The sequence below is a fragment of the Antedon mediterranea genome, chromosome 10 (assembly GCF_964355755.1).
Source record: "Antedon mediterranea chromosome 10, ecAntMedi1.1, whole genome shotgun sequence".
Lineage (NCBI taxonomy): Eukaryota > Metazoa > Echinodermata > Crinoidea > Comatulida > Antedonidae > Antedon > Antedon mediterranea.
This window is the reverse complement of record NC_092679.1, coordinates 16,229,936-16,242,724: the sequence shown is the minus strand read 5'-3', so window position 1 is coordinate 16,242,724 and position 12,789 is coordinate 16,229,936.

Here is a 12,789-nt window from a genome sequence, read left to right as displayed (position 1 = left end):
ATATGAACATATTAAAATGCAATAATTATGCAGTGTTATTGCTATATGTGGACATATATCACTATACTATCATCTTACAGTATGGTGTCATAGAACAACTTTATTTCAAAAAATTAAAAGGTCGAAATTATGATTATGACCTTCCATGTGCATCTCAGGAAGGATTTAAACGTCAAAGAATAAGGCTCATGTTTGATTTGTTAAGAGATTAAACATCCACAAAGCCTTCGAAGCACTGATAGGTGGGACGTTTGCACCTCTAACCATGTTCAGGAGGAAAGTTTGAATGACAAAGAAAAATAAACAAAGAAGAAGAAATGGATCACTGATGACATCCTTGATATGCGTTATGAAAGAGCTATCAAAAACAAGAAACATGATTTCTCAAGGAGCACTCCAATACAGAGAAGCTGAAAAAAATTAGAAAAGCCATGAAATAAGCAAAGGCAAACTGGATTGAAGCATATTAGATCATAAGCAACCTCACAAATAATAAACAAAGAAGAGTACCATTCAGGACAAAGCTGGGAAAAGTCTCACTGAACACAGAACATTCTGAAACGCTGGGCAGAATATTGTAGTGACCTGTACAACTACAACATACAGGGTGACCCTGCAATGTTAGCAGGACCTCATACAACTGACGATGACAACCTTCAAATACTAAGACATGAAATAGCAATAAAATCGCTCAAAATTGGAAAATCAGCAGGTGAGGACAATATTCCAGCTGAACTAATCCAGACGGGAGGAGAAGCTATGACCGATGCACTGTACATCATCTGCAGCAAGATCTGGTAAACTGGAGATTGCCCTAAACTGTGGACTTAGTCATTAGTCATTACACTGCCAAAGAAAGGAAATCTGCAAGTGTGTAAAAATTAAAAGAAAATAAGCCTGAAAAATCACCCCAGCAAGGTGATGTTAAAATCATTGCGAACAGGCTGAAACCAGAAGCAGAATAAATCATTGCATAGGAACAGGCAGACTTTAAAAAAGGGCGAAGCAAATGGAACAAATCTTCAATCTGAAAATACTCATGGAGGAATTCAAACAACTTTAATAAGGTCTGTACCATGTATTCAGAGACTTTTTTAAGAAAGCGTTTGACTGAGTGTGGCACACAGCATTATGGGCCACCATGCACAAATAAAACATAAATGCCAACCTCATCACCATTATTAAGACATTGTATAAAAAAGCCACAAGTACAATGGAAGCACTGGAGATTGCTTTGGTAAGGATGCTTACTTCCTCCACTTGAAAATCATGAAGGAACATTCAGTATTGGTGGTAGAACAATTACAAACTTACGTTTTGCCGATGACATCGAAGGACTGAAAGGAACCGAAGAACTGAAAGGAACCGAAGAAGAATTAGAAAAACTAGTAAAAACTCTGGAACCAACATCGTATGGCATGGAGATCAATGCGGAAAAAAAAAAAAAACTCATGGCCAACAGCACTGATGGTTTTACCAATAGCATCAAAGTGAAAGGTCACAACCTACAAGTAGTCACCAGTTTAAAGAGCCATTATGACAGATGACGGATCAAGCAAGAAAGTGCAAGCAACATCAGCGTTTTCAAGGCTATAGAAAATATAGAGCGATAAGAACATTACAGTTAATTAATTAAGCAAATGAGGCTACTCTTTTAGTCAACGATTAGCTGCGCATGTCAATTATGATAGTAACCAGGTATTTTAACAAATAAAAGGATAAAATTTCCCTGTACTAATAGTAGAGGGATTTTTTTTTAAATTGCCAAATTTTGATCGTTCTATTTTTCGACATAATTGGTTACTATATCATAATGCAATGTGAGGAAAGGAACAACTTGTGAGGATATGGGTAAACGTCCTTGTCTACCTTCACGCGATAGGAGTTGTGAGTCAGCTGACTTGTTCAACTGGTGACGGACAGATTTAACCTGACTAATCCGCCTAGCTAATTTTGAACTGTTCCATGATGGAAAGCCAAAGCAGCACCAGGGTTAAAGCCCCTGCCTCTATTAACCCGCCACTTTTTCCCTTGGTGGGCCTACAACACGTAGAGCAAAATGACGCTACAACTTAACTCCAAACCCAATTGGAAGATTTGATGGTTTCCCCTTTTTCAGGACCAGCACCAAAACCATCAAGCTGCTAAAACCAAGGAGGTATTCAACAATCAAGAAAAGACGTTCAAACATTCAAATGTAGGCATTGAAGAGTAAATATGGTGAAGTCTTGACAGAGCTAAATGATGTGAAAGAAAGAAGGAAAGAAAATGACAATAAGCTATATAACAACAGTAACCCTACAAATGAGAAGGCTGCAAATAATAATACCAAAAATACCAAGCACAGAAAATGAATGGGATATACTGAGGAAGGAAGTGACTAGTGCAATTAAAACGATTCTATCTAATAGAAAAGGTCCGGGTTACAATAGTATAACCGCAGAAGAAATTTGACAATTTTCCGAAATTTTTTTTTTTTAAATCCCTTAACCTTTCCATTTTTTTACATAATTGGTTATTATATCATAATTGACATGCGCAGAACACATCACTGTGCGCTATTTACAAACAAAATAGATATAGTAGCGCAAAGTGGTAAATTTCTTAACGATTTTTATCGTATCCTATTCACTATCACTGTGCGCTATAGTAACGCACAGTGGTAAACTTCTAACTTATTTTAATCGTATCCTATTTATTTTATGAATCTGCGCATGTCAATTTTGATATACTAACCAGTTATGTCGAAAAATAATAGGTTCGAAATTTGGCCTTTTAAAAAAACAAGGCCAACAGCCATAAGTCGCGTGCTAAAACGCATAGTGATACCGGACCGACAGAAAGACCGACCGACCGACATAGTGAACTATAGAGTCGCGTCCACGTGACTAAAAATCCCTGTACTATGGATTTCCCGAAAAATATCAAGTTTTTTTGTTAGTATAGCATAGTTGATATGCGCAGAACCCATTATTCGACTCTGCACATGTCAATAATGCTATAGTAACCAGTTTTATCGAAACATAAAAAGGTCGAAATTTATAGCAATTTAAAAAAAAAAATCCCTGTAGTGGGAAACTTTCGGTCTTTTTATTTTTAGACATAAATGGTTACTATAGCATAATAAACATGCGCTGAGTAGAATACAGAGAAATTTTCGAAAAATGGCCAATTTTCAATCCTTTTGTTTTTAGACATAAATGGTTACTATAGCATAATACACATGCGCAGAGTCGATTAATGGCGTCTGCGCATGTCAATTATGATATAGTAACCAGTTATGTCAAAAAATAAAATAGTCGAAAATTATTTTTAGACATAAATGGTTACTATAGCATAATAAACATGCGCACAGTCGATTAATGGGGTCTGCGCATGTCAATTATGATATAGTAACCATTTATATCGAAAAATAAAAAGGTCGAAATTTGGCCATTTTTGGAAAAAATCCCTGTACTATAGTACAGGGAAATTTTCGAAAAATGGCCAATTTTGAGCCCTTTTATTTTTAGACATAAATGGTTACTATAGCATAATATACATGCGCAGAGTGGAATAATGGGTTCTGCGCATATCAATTATGCTATAGTAACCAGTTATGTCAAAAAATAAAATAATCGAAAATTATTTTTAGACATAAATGGTTACTATAGCATAATAAACATGCGCACAGTCGATTAATGGGGTCTGCGCATGTCAATTATGATATAGGAACCATTTATATCGAAAAATAAAAAGGTCGAAATTTGGCTATTTTAGGAAAAAATCCCAGTACTATAGTACAGGAAAAATTTAGAAAAATGGCCAATTTTCAACCCTTTTATTTTTAGACATAAATGGTTACTATAGTATAATATACATGCGCAGAGTCGAATAATGGGTTCTGCGCATGTCAATTATGCTATAGTAACCACTTATGTCAAAAAATAAAATGGTCGAAAATTATTTTTAGACATAAATGTTTACTATAGCATAATAAACATGCGCACAGTCGATTAATGGGTTCTGCGCATGTCATTTATGATATAGTAACAATTATTTTATATCGAAAAATAAAAAGGTCGAAATTTGCCCATTTTTGGAAAAAATCCCTGTACTATAGTACAGGTAAATTTTCGAAAAATGGCCAATTTTCAACCCTTTTATTTTTAGACATAAATGGTTACTATAGCATATTATATAACACCTATATAAATTCCTGTCATTTGATTGGACGAATGTGGGTCACATGGCGTGCAATAGTACGCACTATTCAACGATCGTTAAATAGTACTTTTTGAAACATTTTTGTTTGTTATTTAGATGTTATATAAAACAAATAATGAATGTTTTGTATTCGTGTAATGGTACAAATAATGGCACTTGGTGAATGATGAAAGGTTATATCAACTCGGCTCTGCCTCGTTGATATAACCTTTCATCATTCACCTCGTGCCATTATTTGTACCATTGCACTCATAAACATTCATTATTTGTATAATATACATGCGCAGAGTCGAATAATGGGTTCTGCGCATATCAATTATGCTATAGTAACCAGTTATGTCAAAAAATAAAATAGTCGAAAATTATTTGTAGACATAAATGGTTACTATAGCATAATAAACATGCGCACAGTCGATTAATGGGGTCTGCGCATGTCAATTATGATATAGTAACCATTTATATCGAAAAATAAAAAGGTAAAAATTTGGCCATTTTTTGAAAACATCGCTGTACTATACTATAGGGAAAATTTTCGAAAAATGGCCAATTTTCAACCCTTTTATTTTTAGACATAAATGGTTACTATAGCATAATATACATGCGCAGAGTCGAATAATGGGTTCTGCGCATATCAATTATGCTATAGTAACCAGTTATGTCAAAAAATAAAATGGTCGAAAATTATTTTTAGACATAAATGGCTACTATAGCATAATAAACATGCGCAGAGTCGATTAATGGGTTCTGCGCATGTCAATTATGATATAGTAACCATTTATATCGAAAAATAAAAAGGTAAAAATTTGGCCATTTTTTGAAAACATCGCTGTACTATACTATAGGGAAAATTTAGAAAAATGGCCAATTTTCAACCCTTTTATTTTTAGAAATAAATGGTTACTATAGCATAATATACTTGCGCAGAGTCGAATGATGGGTTCTGCGCATGTCAATTATGCTATAGTAACCAGTTATGTCAAAAAATTAAATAATCGAAAATTATTTTTAGACATAAATGGTTACTATAGCATAATAAACATGCGCACAGTCGATTAATGGGGTCTGCGCATGTCAATTATGATATAGTAACCATTTATATCGAAAAATAAAGAGGTCAAAATTTGGCCATTTTTGGAAAAAATCCCTGTACTATAGTACAGGGAAATTTTCGAAAAATGGCAATTTTGTAGCCCTTTTATTTTTAGACATTAATGGTTACAGTTGCGCAGAGTTGATTAATGGGTTCTGCGCATGTCAATTATGATATAGTAACCATTTATATCGAAAAATAAAAAGGTAAAAATTTGGCCATTTTTTTAAAACATCGCTGTACTATACTATAGGGAAAATTTAGAAAAATGGCCAATTTTCAACCCTTTTATTTTTAGAAATAAATGGTTACTATAGCATAATATACTTGCGCAGAGTCGAATGATGGGTTCTGCGCATGTCAATTATGCTATAGTAACCAGTTATGTCAAAAAATTAAATAATCGAAAATTATTTTTAGACATAAATGGTTACTATAGCATAATAAACATGCGCACAGTCGATTAATGGGGTCTGCGCATGTCAATTATGATATAGTAACCATTTATATCGAAAAATAAAAAGGTCGAAATTTGGCCATTTTTGGAAAAAATCCCTGTACTATAGTACAGGGAAATTTTCGAAAAATTGCCATTTTTTAGCCCTTTTATTTTTAGACATTAATGGTTACAGTTGCGCAGAGTTGATTAATGGGTTCTGCGCATGTCAATTATGATATAGTAACCATTTATATCGAAAAATAAAAAGGTAAAAATTTGCCCAATTTTGGAAAAAATCCCTGTACTATAGTACAAGGAAAATTTAGAAAAATGGCCAATTTTCAACCCTTTTATTTTTAGAAATAAATGGTTACTATAGCATAATATACTTGCGCAGAGTCGAATGATGGGTTCTGCGCACGTCAATTATGCTATAGTAACCAGTTATGTCAAAAAATAAAATAGTCGAAAATTATTTTTAGACATAAATGGTTACTATAGCATAATAAACATGCGCACAGTCGATTAATGGGGTCTGCGCATGTCATTTATGATATAGTAACCATTTATATCGAAAATAAAAAGGTCGAAATTTGCCCATTTTTGGAAAAAATCCCTTTACTATAGTACAGGTAAATTTTTGAAAAATGGCCAATTTTCAACCCTTTTATTTTTAGACATAAATGGTTACTATAGCATAATAAACATGCGCAGAGTCGATTAATGGGTTCTGCGCATGTCAAATATGATATAGTAACCATTTATATCGAAAAATAAAAAGGTCGAAATTTTTCCATTTTTGGAAAAAATCCCTGTACTATAGTACAGGGAAATTTTCGAAAAATAGCCAATTTTCAGCCCTTTTATTTTTAGACATTAATGGTTACAATAGCATAATATACATGCGCAGAGTCGAATGATGGGTTCTGCGCATGTCAATTAGGCTATAGTAACCAGTTATGTAAAAAAATAAAATAGTCGAAAATTATTTTTAGACATAAATGGTTACTATAGCATAATAAACATGCGTACAGTCGATTAATGGGTCTGCGAATGTCAATTATGATATATGAACCATTTATATCGAAAAATAAAAAGGTCGAAATTTGGCCGTTTTTGGAAAAAATCCCTTTACTATAGTACAAGTAAATTTTCGAAAAATGGCCAATTTTCAACCCTTTTATTTTTAGACATAAATGGTTACTATAGCATAATAAACATGCGTACAGTCGATTAATGGGGTCTGCGCATGTCAATTATGATATAGGAACCATTTATATCGAAAAATAAAAAGGTCGAAATTTGGCCGTTTTGGAAAAAATCCCGGTACTATAGTACAGGGAAAATTTAGAAAAATTGCCAATTTTCAACCCTTTTATTTTTAGAAATAAATGGTTACTATAGCATAATATACTTGCGCAGAGTCGAATGATGGGTTCTGCGCATGTCAATTATGATATAGGAACCATTTATATCGAAAAATAAAAAGGTCGAAATTTGGCCGTTTTTGGAAAAAAATCCCTGTACTATAGTACAGGGAAAATTTATAAAAATGGCCAATTTTCAACCCTTTTATTTTTAGAAATAAATGGTTACTATAGCATAATATACTTACGCAGAGTCGAATGATGGGTTCTGCGCATGTCAATTATGCTATAGTAAACAGTTATGTCAAAAAATAAAATAGTCGAAAATTATTTTTAGACATAAATGGTTACTATAGCATAATAAACATGCGCACAGTCGATTAATGGGGTCTGCGCATGTCAATTATGATATAGTAACCATTTATATCGAAAATAAAAAGGTCGAAATTTGCCCATTTTTTGAAAAAATTCCTTTACTATAGTACAGGTAAATTTTCGAAAAATGGCCAATTTTCAACCCTTTTATTTTTAGACATAAATGGTTACTATAGCATAATATACATGCGCGGAGTCGAATAATGGGTTCTGCGCATATCAATTATGCTATAGTAACCAGTTATGTCAAAAAATAAAATGGTCGAAAATTATTTTTAGACATAAATAGTTACTATAGCATAATAAACATGGGCAGAGTCGATTAATGGGTTCTGCGCATGTCAATTATGATATAGTAACCATTTATATCGAAAAATAAAAAGGTAAAAATTTGCCCATTTTGGGAAAAAATCCCTGTACTATAGTAAGGGAAAATTTTGAAAAATTGCCAATTTTCAACCCTTTTATATTTAGACATAAATGGTTACTATAGCATAATATACATGCGCAGAGTCGAATGATGGGTTCTGCGCATATCAATTATGCTATAGTAACCAGTTATGTCAAAAAATAAAATAGTCGAAAATTATTTTTATAGCATAATAAACATGCGCACAGTCGATTAATGGGTTCTGCGCATGTCAATTATGATATAGGAACCATTTATATCGAAAAATAAAAAGGTCGAAATTTTGCCATTTTTGGAAAAAATCCCTGTACTATAGTACAGGGAAAATTTAGAAAAATGGCCAAATTGCAACCCTTTTTTTTTAGACATAAATGGTTACTATAGCATACTATACATGCGCAGAGTCGAATAATGGGTTCTGCGCATGTCAATTATGCTATAGCAACCAGTTATGTCAAAAAATAAAATGGTAGAAAATTATTTTTAGACATAAATGGTTACTATAGCATAATAAACATGTGCAGAGTCGATTAATGGGTTCTGCGCATGTCAATTATGATATAGTAACCATTTATATCGAAAAATAAAAAGGTCGAAATTTGCCCATTTTTGGAAAAAATCCCTGTACTACAGTACAGGGAAATTTTCGAAAAATGGCCAATTTTCAGCCCTTTTATTTTTAGACATAAATGGTTACTATAGCATAATATACGTGCGCAGAGTCGAATAATGGATTCTGCGCATGTCAATTATGCTATAGTAACCAGTTATATAAAAAGCTCAAAATTTGGTAATTTAAAAAAAAATGCCCAATTTAATTGCATCATTTAATATTCTATAGATTAACGCAATTTTTAATGACAGGAGGTGGCAGGCCAATATGATAATTCAAATATAAAAATTGCATATTTTATTATTATTACTACTTAAAATTACCGGTCGCAAGTGAACTTTTCGTAATCCGATTGTGATGAAATTAAACAAAACATTGTTCAGAAATATATTGTTGTTGTCAATTAATCATTAACGCAGACATGTCAATAGAACAATCAGACTGCGCATACGATTTCTACATGGCTACGATTTGATTCGCAGCGTTCTATAGAGGGCCGCGGTTATGAGCGTGTTTGTTTGATTGGCAGCAGTGCTTTAGTATAGGCAAGCCCGTTGGAAAATCGTTTGATGTTACCGTCGATGAATATCCTTCTATTCCTTAATCCATGGCTATAGTAACCAGTTTTATTGAAAAATAAAAAGGTCGAAATCTGGAAAATTTTTTGAAAAAAAACAAGATGCTACTGTGGTCATCACAAGCCTTTACCAAACGTTTTCGTTTAGTAACGAAACTGAACTAGATATGACAGATGTGCCAGAAACATCATCCCAGCTAAGAACTAACTGTATTTCTCATGCATCGTTCTAAACAAAATCAATATTAAACTGTTGAATATTGCAAACTTCAGAACATATTTTAATGACAATTTTGCTTAACGCTTCAGGACATCATCAGTTCCCTGGTTCTCCGTCTAATACAAGCTGGTGCACTTTTCTTTGTTGAGAGAACTATGTGTTTGTTTTTGTTCATTTTAAGTGAAATTTCATGGTTTGTTCCAGTTTCTATGGTTACAAAACACTAATAAAATTTACCAAATATAAAATTATTAGTGGATTTATATAATTTAAGTTGTCTTTCTTAATACAATATTAAAAAGTTTGGATTGCCACATTGACGATTATGGAGTTTTGGTACACTTTGAATTGATTCTTGCCCACTGTGCGGTGTTTCAACAAGATATTGCCGTTAACGTAGGAAATACTAGTTCACTGCTATTATAGTTGTAATGTTATCTACTATGTATTATTCATACATCACCCGGTATTCCCAGACGGTCTACTATACTTATCATTGCCCTTTCAGCTCTTCTCAAAATGCCTTCTTGACTTCTTTTATGTTGCATGTTTCGGCGTCATTACACCTTCGCCAATCGCAAACATGCTTTGTGAATTCCAATGTGAATCTTCTACGTGGTCAGTTGAACTTACAGTATATCCAAAACAGCCCCGATTCTGATTTTACCACTTCTACAAAAGCTATTCACTATTCCAATCTTCTCCATTTGCATTTTCTTCAATTACTGCTACTTAAAATTAAAATGATCTCATTCTTGATTTGTGACCCCATAAAATCTGGCACGGACCCATTCCTCGAGTAGGGTTGGGGAAATCTGTTATGTTATGCTACTGCATTTCTCACATAATCTGAAATTGTTGGAATCGTATATCTTTCCTCACATAGCCTACAGCCCATGGGTTGAATTCGACGTCTTCAGTCACATGTTCATCCATTGGATTTCAGCATGTTGGTCATTGCCATCATGTTACGGCTTCATATTTTTGGTCTTTCATTTGTTTTTTAAAAACCCAACTAAAAAAACTTTGTCATTCTCCATTTCGTGTACCTATGCTAAAGCCACCATGACTTCCTATAACCACCTACATCCCTTAACAAATCTACTGAATCGTCATATCGTCACTTCTTCTCGGCCAATTTGTGGTGGGAAACAGCTCTCTTTTAGCATTACTTGATAATCTTGTACCATCACTACAATATTAATTTCTTTCCCTCTTTCTCGGTCATCTCCATCGTACCCACACACATGCAGATTCATCACCTTCTTTCAATCTATTTCACCTTTTGGCTCCGATTCTGTCCATCTTGTCTCTTAAACATGTCCACCTGACGCTTTCTAAAATCTTCTGCCACCTCCATACTTCTATACCAACCACGGAACCAGTGTTCTAACTTCCAAAACTCAACTTTAAGCGCACATATAAACCGTTTTGAGGAAGGGTGTTGAGCGAGTTCTGTTTTTTACGATGAGCCGCCTGCTCTTATCTGCTTATCATCAACTCTTACTCGTAGGTCCGCATTGAACTCTTCCAGCCGGCTTTTAACCAGTATGTCCAAGATTTCCACACCCAAACAACAAACTTCAGCCGCGGTTTGGAATAAGGGTTGTCCTTCTCTGCTCTTAGATAAATAACCTTACAATCAGTTTCACCTGCCCACTTTTGACTGTGATGTCTTTTCCATTAACAAATACATTGGCACGAATCGAACATTAATGAGTTGTGATCGGTTGCGAATTTTACCATGTCACAAAATATTATTACGCATGCGCATTAGTGAACACTTTATATTCACGCGAAATAAATTCATTAGTTGAAAACCGTTTTAAAACTAAGATCACAGATGTGTTAACACATCATTATATGAGCGTGTAGTGTTCCAATAAATCTAGCTAGAAGCTAGTCTTTGGTATTGCTATGGACGATTAATGGGTATGTTACTCATATTATATTATTTTTTTTATATTGTAAGTTATTTTTCTCACGTCGCGTCAAAATACTACAACAGATGAAATAAATAGGCATGTAATAAAAAAGATCATATTGTATTATACAAAATAATATGACATTTTTAAATACATATTTTCAAGTTAATTCATATAATCAAGTACTAATGTCATATATCTAAACATTGCACCAATACTAACATTACAAAAACAATGTACAACTTTAAATCATATTAAAACAATGGAATGAGAATAACAAAGCATGTTTATAAACACCCCATATCCCTTAATTCCCCACCCCCAAAATCCAATTAGTTCTTGACAATTAATTGTTTCGTAATTAAATTAGTGTTTTATTAAATATTAACATTATTGTATTGTAATACTTCGCTTGCTTTATCTAACATAATACTAGACTATTTAATTCTAACTTCTCTCTATAGTGAATATTCTGTTTATATATTTAATTGAGAGAAAATTCAATTAATTTAATTCAGCCATCTACAATTATAAAGAAATTAATTTGATCTTTAATCAAAACTTTAACCTAACTTATTTTCTTTGTGGACAGTTTTGGTCTACACTAGCAACTTTTTGTCGTAAGATAGTTTCCCGATTAATCGTACGATCAAACGGTACTGGGTATGATCATGTTGATAGTTGATCATACCCAGTACCGTTTTGATCGTACGATTAATCGGGAAACCACATCACGACGCTAAACAACTGTTTAAGCTAGCTTGGTTCACACTACGACGCAAAGCAAGGACGTGTTCAGATTGGTCAAATTACTAGCGTTCTGCTTACGTCCTGCTTTGTGTCTTAGTGGGAACAAAACTTTCAGAGAACTTGAGAAGGTTATGTTAGCTGGGGATCAAAGTTTGCAAACAAAAGTTTGCTAGTGTAAAAAGGATTATCATGGATCTAAAAAATTCATTTATAGCTTCCATTTTTTTTAGTATTCCAATTTTCTTTTTTTATAATCATAAATACATGATGGATTGGATCTTTTACATAAATGTTAAAAATGTGGCAAAATATCATAGTCCAGTCAAAAATCACCCTCACCATGGTATAAGAACGTACCCTAATAAAATTTCATCCGTAGGTTCTATGTATATAGGTAATAACATTTCTAGATGTTGCGTCTTGCAAAACTTGGGATTTTACGAGAAAATTTGACTTTTATACCCAATTTATAACTACCTCATGTCGTATTATTGTGTACAGCGAATGCGACGAAGCGTGACTGAAATTACGAGACGCCGTTTGCGCCCGTTGAAAAATGCATTAACAAAGCTAAAAACCTACAAAATTAATAGTTTATACAATAATTTAAATATAGTTTACAATAAATTGTATAATAAAATACATAACATATAAAGAAAACTCAAGTATAATCTCAAATATTTACAGATATGTGTTTAAAAATGTACAAATCAAAATGGCCTTCCATAAAATAAAGTGCGCCCTCACTCGTCATACTTTTATCGGACTTGTATGGATGATGGTTATACAAGGCATTAATAATACGAAACCCGATGCGG